The sequence below is a fragment of the Phocoena phocoena genome, chromosome 11 (assembly GCF_963924675.1).
Source record: "Phocoena phocoena chromosome 11, mPhoPho1.1, whole genome shotgun sequence".
NCBI classification, from domain to species: domain Eukaryota; kingdom Metazoa; phylum Chordata; class Mammalia; order Artiodactyla; family Phocoenidae; genus Phocoena; species Phocoena phocoena.
Window position 1 is genome coordinate 75,818,044 of NC_089229.1, and position 19,523 is coordinate 75,837,566.

The window sequence follows — 19,523 nt, forward strand, 5'->3', positions numbered from 1 at the left end:
TGAGATAGTGCAGGTTTGGCTCCAGACCACCATAATAAAGCAAATATTGCAATAAAGCAAGTCACATGAATTTTTTGGTTTCCCAATGTATATAAAAGTTATGGTTACGCTATAGTGTAGTCTGTTAAGTGTGCAATAGCATTATGTCTTAAAGAAACAATGTACATACCTTAATTAAGAAATACTTTATTGCTAAAAACTGTTAACCATCATCTGGCAACGCAGGGCTGCCACAAACGTTCAGTTTGTAAAAAATGCAATATCTGCAAAACTCAATAAAGTGAGGCACAAGAAAACAAGGTATGCCTATATTTATGGTCTCTCATCTGATCTCATAAAATCAATTCTTTCTAACCTAACTTTACCTTTTTATCCCAAATCCAACCCCAGAAAGAGGAAAGTAGTCTAGTTTTGTGGGCAAGGGTCCTTTGAGACTAGGACTAAGGTGTATCCAACTGTGAACATTTGAGGCTGTGTGTGTGGCAGAGATATGTACGCGGGATGAGTGGTGTGTGTGTATATATGAGGGTGCACAGGTGGGTGAGAAGGGTGTGTGTGCAGGGGGATTTGGGAAAGCTTCTTAGTTTGCCTTATGAATTATATCTAAACACCCTGGATTTACTTTTGGGGTAACCAGAGGATAACCACTTGAATACAGGGCAAATCATGGTCAGTTAATGCTGCGAATACAGATTCCCAAACTCTGGGCAAGATAGGGTATACTTAAAAATTTCTTGCCCCACAACTTATCAGTGGGGAATGACTTCTCAGCTACAACTTCTGAGCTTTGAGGCTTTCATCTAAGAAACAGGTAGATTAATATTTGGTACCTCCCTCTCAAGAAGATCAGTTAGACCACATAGGTGAACCCCCTATGAATACCTAGAAAACTATATAGCTGTAAGAAGTTTTAAACATGTTTTAAAGGGGCAGCAGGGAAGGGAGACACAACTGTCTACTCTGAGACAAGAATAGCAAAGGGTGACTTCCTGTTACGGGAAAAAAAAAAACCTTAAGTCTCTTTCAAACCCCCCCTTCCCCCAAAACCCAAAATATCAATAAAACAAAAAAGTCCTTTCTTGGCTCCATTTATATTCTTGTCAAGCTATCTAATCGCATCGCTTTTCTTGTTGACAGTTCTCAAAAAGTGGGAACTCCAAGGTCACTGCCTCCACTTTCTCACCAGTTAGTTGCTCCTTAGCCTACCAGTCTAACATGCACCTGACCCTACCCCCACCAAGGCCAGTGGGACATTGCAATCAGCAAACCCACAGGTCACCATTCAGGTTTTAGTTTTTTTTTTAATTTATGTATTTATTTTTGGCTGCGTTGGGTCTTCGTTGCTGCGCGTGGGCTTTCTCTAGTTGCGGCGAGCGGGGACTACTCTTCGTGGCGGTGCGCGGGCTTCTCACTGTGGTGGCTTCTTTTGTTGCAGAGCATGGGCTCTAGGCGCGTGGGCTTCAGTAGTTGTGGCACGTGGACTCTAGAGCACAGGCTCAGTAGTTGTGCCGCACGGGCTTAGTTGCTTCGTGGCATGTGGGATCTTCCCGGACCAGGGCTTGAACCCGTGTACCCTGCATTGGCAGGCGGATTCTTAACCACTGTGCCACCGGGCAAGTCCCACCATTCAGTTCTTGAACCCCTACACTTCTCTGGGAGCACCTGACAGTGCTGACCTCGTTCTCCTTCTTGACATTCTTTCCTCCTGGGCCGCCTCACAACCAACTCTCCTGGTTCCCTAGGACTCTCTCCAGGAACTCCTTTCTTCTTTGCTTTAATCAGCAACTCTTTCTCCACCTTCTCCCTCCTCCATACATCCAATCAATCAGGTCTGTTCAATAAACGTTCACTGAATAAACATTCATAAAACATCACCAGTAAATGTGTTTAGATATTATACAGCAATTAGTTGGCCAAATATGAAGTTATTAGTTCAAACATGGAACCCCACTGACTGAATAAAAGCCTTTGATCTTTATAAACAAGAAAAAAAGCCAAATAATACCTTACTGAGTGTATGGTTGGAGGTGGGTAAAAGTAAAGACCTTCCCTTCCCTCACAAACTGAACAGTTGTGTAGGAATTTAAATACTTACTTCCCTGCCAAGTTCTCACTGCCAAACCTCATTCCTGCCTCAAGTCCCTTGCACTCGCAGTTCCCTCTGCCTAGAACGTTTCATCTAGATTTTCCTCTTGCTTCTGTAACACAATTCATGCAAATCTGCACTTCGATGCCACTTTCTCAGGTAGGTCTTTCCTTCCTCACAACCATCTGTCCGTTTCTATCGATCCTAGTACCTTGTTCTTTGTTATTTAATAGCACTTATCGCTGCCCAACTTTATATTAAATGTTTCTTTTTCACTCTTTTTACTTTCGGCTCCCACCCTATTTTTTAATGGACAAAAGCTTCGATTGGGAACCTCACAAAAGGTCTCCAATAAGCATATAAAAATCATTAATCAGAGATGTGCAAATTAAAATCACAAAATGATACCACCAGATACCTGCCACATGGCTAAAATTTTTTTAGACAAGCAAAGTATTGGCTAGGAAGGGGAACTAGAATATTCACACCCTAAAACCACTATGGAAAACCTTTAGGCAACGTCTCCTAAAGCTGAACATACGCATAACACAATAATTCCACTAAAAGATGTAATGTTCTTAGAACCTTTCATTACATAATAATTGATGTTCATCAACAGCAAAATGGAAATAAAATACTATTCATACACACAAAAAATTGCTGTACAGTGTGTAATGGATAGGCTACAATCTTTGGGAACAGACGATCTTGGACTTGAATTCCAGTTCTGCTATTTACCATGTAATACTGAATATGTAGATATGGGTATATAACCTCATTGAGTCTGCTTTCTCCACCTGAAAAATATGGTCATATCAGCTATCTTACAAGATTATTCTAAGGATTCGAAATAATGTGCATATAACACCAAGCACTGTGTCTAATAGGTACTTAGTAAACAATAAGACTAGGATTTAGGAGATATAACTTATATCACTCAGTATCAATTACCAATACTTTTTATACATAAACTTTCTTCCTGTAAAATAAAGATGATGTTTCACCTGACCTGCCAAACATATCTGCAGCATTTCTGAGTTACCAACACAGTCATCATTGAAACTATACAAGAACCAGGTCATAGCATTTTATTATTCAGCTACTTTACGGACCCCATGTGCAACTGCAGCTGTTGGTCCTAATGCCAGAGGAGCAAATGAGTTGGAAAGATGAAAACAAATGTGCAGGAGAAATGCCAAGAAGTGTGTAAACGGCTGGACAGGAGTCCAATTGGTTCAGTGACAAAGCTGATCCTGAGAACACTGTGTGCACTGTATGCACGCTCCGAAGAAGCATACACAGGTTGGCATGCCTGAAAAACAATGGGGGCCAAAAAGACCCCCTTGAACTACTGTGGTTTTCAGCCTAATTCTGAGTCCCCTTTTGTCTTATACATAACTCTATTTATACTCGTTATTAGAGAATAAAACCTACAGGTCCTATAATAAATCCTACTTTGACTTTTTTTAATATAAAATATATATGTATACATATAATCTGGTGTTTAATAGCAACCAGATCCTAAATTTTAAAGTTACAATAAAAATTAGGAGAAATGACTATTTCTAAGTATAATACATGTTCAATAAAATTTTACTCATCATAATAAAGAAAAGTCGGATAGTAACTTATATTACCATCTAAACTAGTGAGGAGGACGCAGAGCAGGGCAAAGAAAAAATAAATCTCCTAAAATCCTGAAATCAAATTTTCCAATCCAAAATAATTACTTGAAGAATAAGACTCCAAACTTCCATATTTTGATTGTATATTCACATTACTCTAGCTATTTGTATTCTATTAAAATTTATCATCATGCGTATAAAGTTTTAAATGCAAGACACATTTAAGAATTTATAAGTAACTCAAAGTACTCTAAACTCAGTTCCATTCATTCCACAAGGTAGGTCAGTACTCCACGTTGGTGCAAGTCTGTGACATAAGGGGCCTCTATACAATGGGAACGAAGAACAACAAGCTTTTTCTTTCTTTTGTGGCTGAATTATTGGGAGAATCTCAGGCCATTTCTAACCTAGTGAAACAAGGAAAAACTAAAGGCTTTGGCTAAAGTCTTTTGAATCTGTGTTTTTCCCAGCACCAGTATTTTCATAGCCCATCCTTTTATGCACAGATCTAGTTTTCCATTCACATGAGGCTTGTGGCATAGAAGAACCTGCCTTAGTTAGGGAAGTTCTCTTTCAATGTTCCTCAGTGATCACCTATCTGCAAATATTCTATAGAAACCACTCCAGTTTTTCTCTATGAAGAAAGCAATGTCATCTACATTTGAAAAATAGCTAGCACATAGGCTCCCTGCCACCCAGAAGTAAAAGTTTTTAAAATGTGTGATTCGTAAGTTTAAACCAACATGGAACCTAACACGTTTGTTTAAAATCCTAATTCAATGTCCTTAAAATTCTAAGGTATAGCTATTATTAATATCTTAAATCAAGAATACAAACACAATGGGATTTTTCCTCCCCAAGGCACCTTGCAAAGACAGTCTTTAAAAAATGGTGGTGTTCTCTCAGTTATTTATAATCCAAAAACTTGAAAGATGTTAAATATCTAACAATGGAGGATATATTAACTAAATTAAAGTACTACTTTTTAACAGAATATCATACAGCTATTGAATTTTTACTAAGAAGTTTTGTAATGTGAAACATCTAATGTTATGTGGGAAGGGGAAAGCATGATTTTAAAACTCCATGTAAATTACGACCTCAGCTTTGCCAAACAACAGATACAAAGAGGAAAAACACATCAAAATGTTATCAGTAGTTACACCTAAATGTTTTTCTTTCTCCTTACTACAAATCTAAAATCTGTTTAAAAATGTTTTTCTGAACAAAACATTCATCTAACGTTGTTTTTCAGTTAAATAGAAAAGGACCACGAGAACATTAAAGCTACAACGCTAGGAGGATCTAGGCAAGTCAACTGACTTCAGAGTCCAATAAATCATATGTAATTTCAAGAAATCCTTAACCTTGTGCGTTACCAATGTACCTTGCTTATGTTTTAGAAGTAGAGGGAATCTTTCCCCAAATAACTGATGAATGAGAGAATATTAAGTGCACAAATAAGTTCTAAGAAACTTGAAGTGTAGCTTTTATATATTAGAAACAGAAGGAAGGAGGAGAAATAGAAACTAAAAACAGAAGGAATGAGGTTATAATAAAAAGGCTCAACTAAGAAAAGCCAACAGCGATTGCACTTAAAGCACAGTTCACTTTCACTGCTCTCAGGGAACACTGCTATGCTATGAATCCTCAGGAAGAAATGCCATTATCTCAAGTAATCGTACTTGGGCCATGAAAATAAGAAAAAGTGTACCTTTGTGCTAAAATCACAGTATGAAACCATTCTAGACAAGAGCCAGGATAATTTTTCAATAATGATACAAATTACTTATAATTTAATAGTAAACAAAGAGACAAATACCAGTTACTTCATCTACTCATATACTTTGCATACTCAAAAATTTCAAATGTTTTTAACCTAAGATATTTCAAAAATGGAAACTGTAAAAACAATACTCACAGCCCCCCATAAAGGATTCCTTTCAAACAACATCCAGCAGTGCCTTTTATTCTTCTGATTAATCATACTTATTTCCTGCTTGTGGAGGAATTCGTTGGATATACAACTTGTAGGTACAATCTATAGGCATTCTGTATTTAGACACCAAACACGCACACATCTTCTGTTCAACATGGTGAAGAACTAACTAAGGGGAAGTGCACAGCTATGTTTCATAACTCCTCTTCTAGCACTGATGCATCCTCAAAGAACTACGCAAGTAACGAATTTCAAAATTCCACGAAGGTATTTCAAAATGTGGTGAGAGAACTCTAGAATACTGTGGTAAAATGGGAAGGATGGGGCCAACTACCCGTGATTTTATTGTAGTTAGAGTCTTTAAATTTATAACAAACTATCCTTTAAAACTAGGTCATAAAGAATCTTAGCATATTTTTTCATGGTCATAAGAAAGTCATAAGAAATGCTGAATAGCAAAACCAAGGTCCCCCCAAGCAAAGGGGCCTTGTTTCCTTCCCAGGTTACTAGCAATCCCAAATGACTTCTTCATTTAAAAAAAAAAAATCAGGATTTTAAAGGAGAGGCACCAATGAGCAAACTTTCTATCCCTGCCATGCTTGTAAGAGAAAATTACTAATTAAAGTCAATGTTTTAGATAATGTATCACATAACAGACTTCTCAAAACATCTAAGGTTTACCACCACATGGATTTAACATTTACATAATAACCCAAATTCTAATTTCCCTTTCATGTGATATTTAGATGGTGTAGTCAGAATCAAACTGTAATATCTAGACTCAGTACAACTTTGCAACAGCACTTCTTCAAATTATTCTGTTTCTGAAAGAATAACAAACTGAAAATAGTGTATTACCTTAAAGTACTTGAGGAAATTTTGGCAGGTAGAATAAAATAAACATTAATGTAGCTTATGAACCAAGAAGTGGAAACATGGAGAAAACTACTTGGAGAAACACATGCTAAAATCACAAAGCCTTAGAAATTTAGAAATCCTCCCTTTGTCTGGATAAGAAAACTGAGGCCAGGAGTGTTAAGGTAGGATAGATACGGACATACTGATATTAGGGAGACAAGATACATACATTTCAGATATTCTGATAGATTTTTTTCAGTTCAATTTCCATAGCATTATATTTCTAAATTAGCTCTTTCTTAAACGTGCTGTCATCCAGTATACTACTTTCACAGGGTGGTGGTCTTGAGAGCTAACTGGCCTGTAACAATCACTTACTATCAATGAATATTGTTATTATAAGCTTTGAAAGCTTATCTCTATGAAATGAAAGGTATAGTAATGAGACATGGCATGTTCATACAGTGTGAGGTATCCAACCGAGGGCTAATGCTTTCCAAACTTCACCAACCCAAGCCAGCATCCCCATCCAGATCAGCTGAGGGCTGAGAGTGTCCTCTGCAGAGTCAGGGTAGATTTTGCACAGGAAGTGTTGGTGTATGTGCTCAGGCATGAGTGATGAAGATGAAGTCAAATGAGGACGTCAGCATTTTTGTTTCCTTCTCTCTAGTTCAGAGAAATACAGCAGGAAACTTCAAACTGACCACACGCCAGTGAATGACTGGCTGAAACTGGAACTGTTCTGCTCTGCTACAGTGTACAAGGGCTGGAAGGATCCAAATAAGTATGTTGGCTCTGGTTCTTGACCTCTTTTTCAATGGTTTAGCAGTTTAGCAGGCAAAGAAAAAGAAAATTCATATGGAACATTTTCTGATAATTTGACATTGTACATTGTAGATTTTTAATATATCTTTATAATTAAGTAAACCCTTTCTTTTTTTTTTTGGCGGTACGCGGGCCTCTCCCTGTTGTGGCCTCTCCCGTTGCAGAGCGCAGGCTCAGCGGCCATGGCTCATGGGCCCAGCCGCTCTGCGGCATGTGGGATCTTCCCAGACCGGGGCACGAACCCATGTCCCCTGCAACAGCAGGCGGACTCTCAACCACTGCGCCACCAGGGAAGCCCCTAAGTAAACCCTTTCACTGTTCATTCAGATATTATGTGAATATAGAAACATGTTACAGGTATTGCACTGAAATAAAATTTCATAAATGTGTGCTTTTATTTGTCTTAGTTTTCTGCTTACACTTTCGTCTGCTAGATTTTACAAAAACAGACTTATCCCTCTTGGCTTTAAATCAAGTGATTTTGATCCATTTAGCCACACATTAAGAACAGCTTTAGGAACCACAATATCAACCAATTTGTTATAAAGCCAAAATTAGTACTCCCCCAAGAAAACCATTATTATGTGGCTAAAAATAAATCTTCATAAAAGAGTAAACAAAGCTATTTGTTTGCTCCTAACACCACCATCATTCCATTCCATGTCTTGATAAAATTAATATTATCATCAGTAATTACAGCTCTGTATTATTATATACCCTTCTCATAACAACCCTAACAAAAAGGCATTAATTAGTCCCATTGTATAGATGGTAAAACTGAGAACTAAAGTTAAATAACTTAGACAGTAACTGGCAGAGCTGCAATTCAAACCCTGGACTTTTTAACTTCAAAACCTGATATCTAAAATGCAAACTGCCTGCCATTCTCCCAAAGTTTTCCCAAAATTACTAACCTGTGAAAGGATAAGAAAAACTTTTACCCTATGTCTGAGTTTTCTTGACTTTAACCCCCAAACTCAAATACTAAAACTGTTCATGCCTGCTAAAACAAACTTCCTCTTTCTACTTCATGTGACTCTTGCCATAAGTAAGTTCCTCAAAACTTCGTATTTAATCTACTTGTAAGTGAAGAGTTTTATATATAGCCTAAAACATTAGAATAATTTTAGAATAACTTATCCTATAGTCCACCAGAGCAATAGTCAGTTTTATCTTAATTTGCTTATTAGTTATGAGAATGAGAAGAGTCACTTCCCTCAAGGTCACTTTGAACCAGAAATAGAATTCTGGTTTAAGGTCTGGTCACTAAACCATGCTTCCTCTGCAATAGTAAGCTACCATTGGTAAACTGGTCACTAAGAAACAGAAAATAACAAAAAATATGGGATGTTTAAAGTATTTTTCCTGCTGATACCTCTTTCCCCTACCTTCTATTTTGCCCATTGCCTATATATTCTATATTGTGATTATGGAAAGAAAGTGCAACTGCCTTGGCAGATAAGGAAAAAAACCTATTCCTATTTCAAACATGAAGCAAATGTTTCATTCCCTTTTCTTATTAAAATATGGGATATAGCCTCAAAAATCATGGTAGCTTTTAAATGCATCACATTAAATCCATTTTTTTCTATTTAAATTTTGCTGGTACATACTAATGTCTTTTGATTTATAAATTTAAGATAGTTCACTAAGAAATGTGTAGGTGCCCACATGTATGGCAAATGGCATTATTGATTTGTCTAAAGCATTTGTGCCAATTGAACTTTCTGTGTTGATGGAAATGTTCTATATTTGTGCTATAGTATAAGGTAGCCACATGAGCACTTGAAACATGACTTGTGTGATCAAGGAACTAAAATTTTATTTTAATTAGTTTTAATTTTAAAAGCAACTTGGGGCTAGCGGACCACACATGGCTAAGTCTGGGTATACGTATATATATTTTGAATAAAATATATAAAGTACATAAGTGTATTTTGAAATAATTATTGACTCATAGGAAGTTGCAAAAATACTACAGAGAGGCCCAGTTTCCCCTAATCATTATGTCATATTATATAACCATAAATACAATACCCAAACCAAGAAACTGACATTTGTACAATGTGTATGTTTAGTTCTATGCCATTTTATCACTTGAATAGACTTGTGTAACCTCTGCCACAATCAAGATACTGAACAATTCCATCATCATGAAGAGCTCCCTCATGCCACCCCTTTCTAGTCATACCCAACACCCTTCTCCTCACCGTCCCTAACCCCTGGCAGCCACTAATCTGTTCTCCACATCATGCTGTCATTTACAGAATGCTTTGTAAGTGGAATCATACAGTATGTGACTTTTTGAGATTGGCTTTTTTCACTCAACCTAATGCCCTTGAGATCCATTCAAGTTCTTGTATGCATAAACAGTGTGTTCCTTTTTATTGGTGTGTTGAATTCCATAATGTGGATGTTCCACAGTTTAGCCATTCATGTTAATGAAAATGAGTTTGTTCACAACTTCGGGCTATTACAAATAAAACTGCCATGAACATTTTGCACAGGTTTTAGTGTGGATCTAAGTTTTCATTTCCCTGGGATAAATGCTCCGAAGTGCAAATGCTAGATTATATGATGAGTGTCCACATGTGCTTATTTTCATTTGTCATCTGTATATCTTTTCTTGGTGAAATGTGTCTTCATGTTGTTTGCCCATTTTCTAATTAGACTGTTTGAGTTGTTTCTGTTGAGTTTTGTTTGTTTGTTTTGTTTTGTTTTTGCAGTATGCGGGCCTCTCACTGTTGTGGCCTCTCCCATTGCGGACGCGCTCCGGGCTCCGGACGCGCAGGCTCAGCGGCCATGGCTCACGGGCCCAGCCACTCTGCGGCACGTGGGATCTTCCCGGACCGGGGCACGAACCCGTGTCCCCTGCACCGGCAGGCAGACTCTCAACCACCGCGCCACCAGGGAAGCCCTCTGTTGAGTTTTGACAGTTCTTTATATATTTTAGATAGGAGTCCTTTGTCAAATATAGGGTTTCCAAAAATTTTTTTAGTCTATAGCTTTTCTTTTCACCCTTTTAACAGGCAAAAGTTTTAAATTTTGATGAATTTTTTCTTTGGCTGCATTGGGTCTTCGTTGCTGCGCGCAGGCTTTCTCTAGTTGTGGCGAGCGGGGACTACATTTCGTTGCAGCACACGGACTTCTCACTGCGGTGGCTTCTTCTCTTGTTGTGGAGCACAGGCTTCAGTAGTCGCGGCATGCGGGCCCTAGAGCGCACGGGCTTCAGTAGTTGAGGCGCGCAAGCTCTAGGGCACGTGGGCTTCAGTATTTGCACTGCATGGGCTCAGTAGCTGTGGCGCGTGGGCTAAGCAGTTGTGGCTCGAGGGCTCTAGAGTACAGGCTCACTAGTTGTGACACATGGGCTCAGCTGCTCCGCAGCATGTGCAATCTTCCCAGACCAGGGTTCGAACCCGAGTCCCCTGCGTTGGCAGGCGGATTCTTAACCACTGTGCCACCAGAGAAGTCCCTTGATGAGATTTTATTTATCAGTCTTTTCTTTTATATTCATGCTTTTGGTCACATGGCTAATAACTTCTTTTTTAATTTTTTACTGGAGTATAGTTGATTTACAATGTTGTTAGTTTCAGGTGTACAGCAAAGTGAATCAGTTATACATACACATATATCCACTTTTTAAATTTTTTTTAATTTTTTTAATTTTTATTTTTTGCAGTACGTGGGACTCTCACGGTTGTGGCCTCTCCCTTTGCGGGGCACAGGCTCCGGATGCGCAGGCTCAGAGGCCATGGCTCATGGGCCCAGCCGCTCTGCGGCATGTGGGATCCTCCTGGGCCAGGACACAAACCCGTGTCCCCTGCATCGGCAGGCGGACTCTCAACCATTGCGCCACCAGGGAAGCCCTCCACTCTTTTTTTAGATTCTTTTCCCATATAGGCCATTACTGAGTATTGAGTAGAGTTCCCTGTGCTATACAGTAGGTTCTCATTACTTATCTATTTTATATGTAATAGTGTGTATACGTCAATCCCAATCTCCCAGTTTATCCCTCCCGCCTTATTCCCCAGTAACCATAAGTTTGTTTTCTACATCTGTGACTCTACTTCTGTTTTTTTTTAACTTTTTATTTTATGTTGGAGTATAGTTGATTAAAAATGTTGTGATAGTTTGAGGTGTACAGCAAAGTGATTCGGTTATACATATACACGTATCCTTTTTCAAATTCTTTTCCCATTTAGGTTGTTCATAGTTCCTGTACTATACAGTAGGTCCTTGTTCGTTATCCATTTTTATTTTCTTTTAATTTTATTTAATTTTGGTCATGCCACACGGCATGTGGTATCTTAGTTCCCTGACCAGGTATCGAACCTATGCCCCCTGCTATGGAAGCGTGGAGTCTTAACCACTGGACCGCCAGGGAAGTCCCGGTTATCCATTTTAAATATACCAGTGTGTACATGTCAGTCCCAAACTCCCTATCAATCCCTTCCCCCCTGGTAACCATAAGTTCATTCATGAGTCTGTTTCTGTTTTGTAAATAAGTTCATTTGTACCCTTTTTAAAAATTCCACATATAAGTGATATCATATGATATTTGTCTTTCTGTGTCTGACTTACTTCACTCAGTATGACAATCTCTAGGTCCATCCATGTTGCTGCAAACGGCATTATTTTGTTCTTTTTATGGCTGTGTAATATTCCATTGTATATATGTACCATACTTTCTTTATCCATTCCTCTGTTGATGGACATTTAAGTTGTTTCCATGTCCTGGCTATTGTAAATAGTGCTGCAATGAACATTGGGGTGCACATATCTTTTCAAATTATGGTTTTTTCTGGGTATATATGGCTAATACCTTTTTGCCAAGCCCTAAGCCCTAAAGATTTTCTCCTATGCTGTCTTTTAAAAGTTTTGCAGTTTTATGTTTTACTTTTTTTTTTTTAAGATTTAACTTTTTTTTTTTTCGCGGTACGCGGGCCTCTTACTGTTGTGGCCTCTCCCGTTGTGGAGCACAGGCTCCAGATGCGCAGGCTCAGCAGCCATGGCTCACGGGCCCGGCCGCTCCACGGCATGTGGGATCTTCCCGGACCAGGGCATGAACCCGTGTCCCCAGCATCGGCAGGCGGACTCTCAACCACTGTGCCACCAGGGAAGCCCTATGTTTTACATTTAAACTGATAAACTATTTTGAGTTAATTTATGGATATATTCTAAGGTTTAGGGTTTCGGGGTTTGCTTGTTTTTTTTGGTCTATAGATATCCAATCGCTCTAGCACCATTTGTTGAAGAGACAAACTGTATTACTCTTGCAGCTTTGTCAAAAATCAGCTGGCTCTACCTGTGTGAGGCTACTTCTAAGTTCTCTATTCTGTTGCATTTATCTGTTCGTCTATCCCTCTGGCAATACCATAGTCTTGATTGCTGTAGCCACATGTCTTAAAACTGGATAGAGTGATTCTCCCAACATTGTTCTTCTTTCTCAAAACTGTTTTAGCTATTCTAGTTACTCTTTCTATGTAAATTTTAGAATAATCTTATCCACACCTATAAAAATTTTCCTAGAATTTTGATAAGAATTGTGTTAAACCTTTATATTAATTGGGGAGATCATCTTTACTATATTGAGAGTTTTCTAATCCATGAACACAGTATGTCTCTCCATTTATTTAGATCTTTGATTTCATTTATCAGCACTTTATAGATTTCATGGCTATATTTTTTAAAAGCAACCCAAATGAAGAACTAGAAATAGCTTGTAAATGCTACCAAAATAAAAAGTGGTAGTTCAAACAAGTTCTGGGAGTCAAAATGATCTTGGTTAACTAGAGTTAAAAATCAAGAATATCACAAGCACAACAAATATACCCATTGGGGCAAATAAGCAGATTTTGTTGAAAGACTGGCTTTACATAATTTACAAAGAAATGAAAGGGCACCATAGGGCATTGTGCAATTAAAACAATAAACAAGGCAGATTAAAGGTATAAAACAGATAAAGTATCCTCCAATTACATGCAGCACTGTCTTCCTCCCTTTTTTGATTATATTAATTCTATGTATCAAACCTGTGCATTACTTATGCAACAACAGAAGAGAAGGGCTCTAAATCACATAATTTCAAAGGTCCCTTCCAAGCCCTACATTAAATTATTTTACGAATTATATTTTTAAAGAGTTCATGGTTAAAAAGGTTTTATGAATTTTGCTGCTTAGTTATCTATGGAGGGCAGGTCAAGTGGAAAAATAATTCTGTTGAATGTAAATATATGTAACTATTTGGACAATTTACTAAAGCTATGGGGAAAAGCGGGATATGAGAAAATCTGAAGGGATTAAAATTAGTTAGTCCAGAAATGAGTATTCTATGAAAATACCTGGAAGGTAATCAGGAACTACCCAAGGGAAATAAAGGACAATTTTTAAATATATACAAAAATACATTCTTAACAACTGGAGTTCAAAATAGTGAGACTACAGTAGGCTGTATAAACCCTGAAATAAGTAAGATCCTATTTAATGACTAGTGAAGTACAGTTGTGAAGACAGCAACCCCCCCCCACCCCCCACCAACATTCTACAGGTGTCTAATCCAAGCCTTCAGAAAACCATGCCAAGCTTTCAAATCTGACTGGGAAGGAAGAATTTGAAGACTGGAGAGTAAGTGATCATTTCCTATTCACCTAAGTGTCCCCAGAATGCTTTACTAGTTCTCACACTCACACTAATTGCTTGATGGATTGATGAGTACCTGAGACACCCCAAAACATGTGGAACTTTAATTTGTAAAGAAACAGAAGATGATATTTTCTGACAACGAAGAGCACAGGCATCATTTTCCAAACTGTTGGTAATGATATCATGCCAGGGAAGTTTGACGCTGAAGAGTATCAAGAAGCTAGGGGCTTCCCTGGTGGCCCAGTGGTTAAGAATCCACCTGCCAATGCAGGGGACACGGGTTCGAGCCCTGGTCTGGGAAGATCCCACGTGCCGCAGAGCAACTGAGCCCGTGTGCCACAACTACTGAGCCTGCACACTAGAGCCCGCGAGCCACAACTACTAAGCCCACGTGCTGCAACTACTAAAGCCCGCGCACCTAGAGCCCATGCTCCACAACAAGAGAAGCCACAGCAATAAGAAGCCTGTGCACCACAATGAAGAGTAGTGCCCGGGGGCTTCCCTGGTGGCGCAGTGGTTCAGAGTCCGCCTGCCAATGCAGGGGACACAGGTTCGTGCCCCGGTCCGGGAAGATCCCACATGCCGCAGAGCGGCTGGGCCCGTGAGCCATGGCCGCTGAGCCTGCATGTTCGGAAAAATTAAAAAAAAAAAAAAAAAAAGAGTAGTGCCCGCTTGCCACAACTAGAGAAAACCCGCACGCAGCAAAGAAGACGCAATGCAGCCAAAAATAAATAAATTAAAATAAATAAATTTTAAAAAGAAAAAATGAATGGTGGACCTTCTGGGCTGGAAAAAAATTTTAAAAAAAAAGAATAAGCTAGAAGGATCCCTCATACAGAATCATAAATACATGTATAATAATCATCTCATCCACACCACCCATTATCTCATTCCTGAATATATCACTGCACCAGACTTCATAGGGTAGTAGGAGAATAAAGAAGAAAAACATAAAAAGAAGAACGAAGGAGAGACAGAAAGAGGAAGCAAATTATTAGTCACACTTGACAACTACTGTGGAAGAGTAAAACTAAAAGCAAGTGAGGGAAACCAATGTTGCCCCAAACATTTTTATAAACAATCAAATTAAAGAAAACATGCTCAAATTATTTCAATATTTAACAACTTATCAGTGCTATCAAGATAACGTATAACGAAACCTAAAAGCATGAAATCAAAGCTAAAAAAGGAACTAAAGTTAAAGGTCAAAGATTTAATACCAGTCAGATTTTATGAATTTTAAAGCTACAAGATGTATTTAAACTCTTTTGAATCACTATTGTAATAGAGCATTAATTTGATTTTAAGAGCTTCAAATTGGATAGCGAAAAATTTACTAATGTAAGTGCTTAACAAATTCAGGAAGTCATTTACTAGCCTGTATGACCTTACCTAACAGATGATTTGGGTGAATAAGCAAAAGCTTGGGAAACCATCGTCTGTTTTGTCCTCTCTTGCCAATCTGGAAAGAGCTGCACACAAAAGTTCCAAATGATAGAAAACCTTGGGATCCTTTCATCCCATTATTCACCCTCTGCTTTACCACAATCACTTCAACAAAGCATCCAGAGTCCCCCTTTCATTGCACACAACTCTTAAACAGCATTTTGTCCCTATTTCAAGAAGGGAAATCTTTGGAAGGGGACTATTTCTCTACATGTGGTAACACAGAAGGCAACCTTTACTAAAAACAAACAGGTCAGTGTTAAGACCAAATAAGATACATAAGTGCATTCAGACATCCCTGTTGCATACAAATCTTGATACCAGAGGTGCTTAAGAGTAAATAAATAAATAAATATTGGTTACCCAATGCTTAGTGCAGTGCCTGGCACAGAGTTCATAATTAATAAACATTTGTTAAATGAAAAAAAAAAGTATTATTCTGATGAGAAGGAATTTTTTTTTAAACATCATTATTGGAGCATAATTGCTTTACAATGGTGTGTTAGTTTCTGCTGTATAACAAAGTGAATAAGCTATATGTATACATATATCCCCATATCCCCTCCCTCTTGCGTCTCCCTCCCACCCTCCCTATCTCACCCCTCTAGGTGATCACAAAGCACCAAGCTGATCTCCCTGTGGATGAGAAGGAATTTAAAAATTCTACCCCCCCAAAATGACTTTTGTCCACTAGTAAAATATAACATATAAAATTTTCACAGATATTGAAATGCTCTTTATATATAAAAGTTTTCTTTTAACCTTCTTCCAGAGCTCACGACTTTACTTCAAATAATAAACAATTATTTTTCACCATCTCATAACTTGAGCCAAGAGTACCTTTTCAATACTGTCAAAAAAATAAAAAACCCTAACAGAGTAGAGTGGATTCATGACAGCCACATATTCTCTGTCACTACTCCCACCAAGAGGTGGGGTCTATTTTGCCACCTCCTTGATTCTGGATTGGGCCTATGACTGTCCAAAGGAAAAAGGGCAAAAATGACATTGTGCCAATCCTGGGCTAAATCTTTAAGAGGCCTGGCAACTTCTGCCTCCTTCTTTTTGGAGTCCAACTGCCATGCTGTGAGCAGGTCCAAAGCCACATGAAATGAGACAAGCCCACATGGAAAAGAAGAAATACCCAGCTGACAGCACCTACTTGCCAGGCATGAAAGTGAGCTATCTTGAAAATAAATCCTACAGCCCTAATCAAGTTGTCTCAGCTGACAGCACACAGACTGTGAGATACGGTGAGCTGTCCTTATCAAACCCTACCAAATCCCAAAATTGTGAGCAAAAACACTATTGTTGTTTTAAGCCACTAAATCTGGAGGTGATTTGTTATGCAGCAATAGATAACTGAAACAAAATTTGGTACCAAAAGTGGGGTTCTGCTGCAACAAAAACCTAAAATATGTACTGGCTTTGGATCCACGTGGTGGGTGGAAGCTGGAAGAGTTTTGAGGAGATTGCTAATAAAGATTTGAAAAAGTGAAGAAATGTATCAGTGCCTGAAGAAAAGGGACCCAAGTTATGTACTGTGAGAACAATTAGCAAACCATTGCATGCAGTGATGTGGAAGGTGGAAATGGTACCTAATGAACTCAATGATCTAAGGAAAATTCAAGGAAGAAAGTTGAAAGTATCAACTGATTCATTTTAACTGCCTATATAGTGAGATGAACTAAAAAAGGCACTGTTTGGTTCCTTTTCAAACAGAATTTAGAGGAAATATAAAGGGGTCAGATTTGACCGGTTCAAAAATAAAACCATTGCTCATTTCAGCATCTTAGCAAAAAATAAGCTCAAAGTAAGAAATGGCTCCAGGTAGCTCTTTCCCTGCTGTGGCAGTCCCGCGGAGGTGGAAGCTCGGGTGCATTCAGGATTCAGCTCCACCCATAAGCCACTGCCATAGCCACCACCATAGCCGAAAAAAAGCACTGCTGCCAGAGGTATAATGGATGTTAATACTGCTCTGCAAGAGGTGCTGTAAGACCGCCCTCATCCACGATGGCCTAGCATGTGGAATTCGTGAAGCTGCCAAAGCCTTAGACAAGCTCCAAGCCCATCTTTGTGTGTTTGAATCCAACTGTGATGAGCCTATGTAAGTCAAGTTGGTGGAGGCCCTTTGCGCTGAGCACCAAATCAACCTGATTAAGGTTGATGACAAGAAACTAGGGGAATGAGTAGGTCTCTGTAAAATTGACAGGGAAAACCCCGTAAAGTGGTTGGTTGTGTGGTGGTTAGGGACTATGGCAAACAGTCTCAGGCCAAGGATGTCATCGAGGAGTACTTCATACGCAAGAAATGATCAAATAAAAAAAACGGGCTCTTGGGACTTTCCTGGTGGTCCAGTGGTAAAGGATCTGCCTTACAATGCAGGGCACATGGGTTCGATCTCTGGTCACGGAACTAAGATCCCACATGCCGCGGGGCAACTGAGCCAGCGCACCACAACTACTGAGCTCGCAAGGCTCAACTATAGAACCCGTGTACCGCAACAAAAGATCCCGTATGCCTCAACGAAGATTCCGTGTTCCACACCAATGCAGCCAAAAAGACCCGATTCAGCCAAAAATATAAAAATAAAATAAATAAATAATCTTTAAAAAAAGCACAACTGGGCTCTTGTGGAAGGGAGGGAGGGAGGAATGGCTCAGGGCAAAGATCAAATCCTGCATTGCCAGTAAAATGTGGCCTTGAGGATGTGGCTGTACAACCCTTTGTTGACCCCTCATAAAGATTTTAGGTTCCTCATAGACTTTTTCCTTTAGACCAGTGGTTCTAAAATTTTGTGTACACACTTCTAGGTACTCATGTCCTTGTAGAGTCCCTTCCCACATTGACTCTGGGCTGAGCCTATTACTGCTTAGACGATTAGAATAGGACAGAAATGATGCAGTACCAATTCTGGGCCCAGACCTTATTTGGTTGGGCAGCATCTATTTTGGAACCCAGACACCTCAGGTGACCTAAGCAGCCACTGGGTCCTACCTGAGCTCCTATCCAAACCTCAGAGGACCACAGCCTTTCTAGCAACCAGCTGACAGGACATGAAAACAGAACTGCCTGGTCAACCCACTGAACCACAAAATAACAAACTGCTGCTTTAAGCTACTAATAAGTTTTGGAGCGGTTTATTACACTACAATAAATAACCAAAACACAGGTCCCTTTTAGTGGTGTTTTAAACTTCACTTCTCTCTAGTCATGATAGACTAGATAATTATGAAGAAATGTAATGGAAACTCTTTGTTCTAAAAATTTAATGTCCAGCATGGATAGATCTAGAGATTATCATACTAAGTGAAATAAGCCAGACAAAGACACATGGTATCATTTATATGAAGAATCTAAAAAAAAAGAAAAAGATACAAGTGAACTTATATACAAAACAGAAATAGACCCACAGACATAGAAAAAAAACTTATGGTTACCAAAGGAGAAAGGGGGGAGATGATAAATTAGGAGTTTGGGATGAACATATGCACACTACTATATATAAAATAGATAACCAACAAGGACTTACTATATGGCACAGGGAACTACACTCAATATTTTGTAATAACCTATAAGGGAAATGAATCTGAAAAAGAACATATATATATATGTGTGTGTGTATATATATGTATAACTGAATCACTTCGCTGTACACCTTAAAATAACACATTGTAAATCAACTATATTTCAATTTAAAATATATATATATTATACCTAGGATCAATTTAACCATCATTTAAGCAAATGAAACATACCTTCTAAGTCTCAGGCTTAGAGGCTATCTTACAGACAGATCTTAGAGTCTAAGCCACTAATAATAACAAAAACTTAATAGCTTCCATTTTCAATAGAAAACAATAAGCACCTACACAGGCCATCAGGGAGGACTGACCAGGGAAGGAGATCTTAGCAAGGCATACCAGGGGTACAGACAAAACTGAGGAAGGCCCTGTGTATCAGATAAATTCACAATAGGAATTTGGAAGTCAGCAGGGGACACACAGACACCAAACCATCTGTGGTAACAGCCAGGGAATCCTCAAGGCACAGTCACAAGAGTGAAGATGGCAGGTCTTCCAAAGCCTGTTGTTATGGCAAC

General features: G+C 38.8%; 1 protein-coding gene and 1 pseudogene across 1 annotated transcript in view; one reads left to right on the plus strand and one right to left on the minus strand.

The window, feature by feature from the left end:
* The window catches only part of FGD4 (FYVE, RhoGEF and PH domain containing 4), a 187,876-nt gene that overhangs the window by 114,247 nt on the left and 54,106 nt on the right, over positions 1–19,523 (minus strand). The gene's annotated exons all lie outside the window — the stretch shown is intronic.
* LOC136130971 (small ribosomal subunit protein eS12-like) lies at positions 9,207–17,735 on the plus strand (annotated as a pseudogene).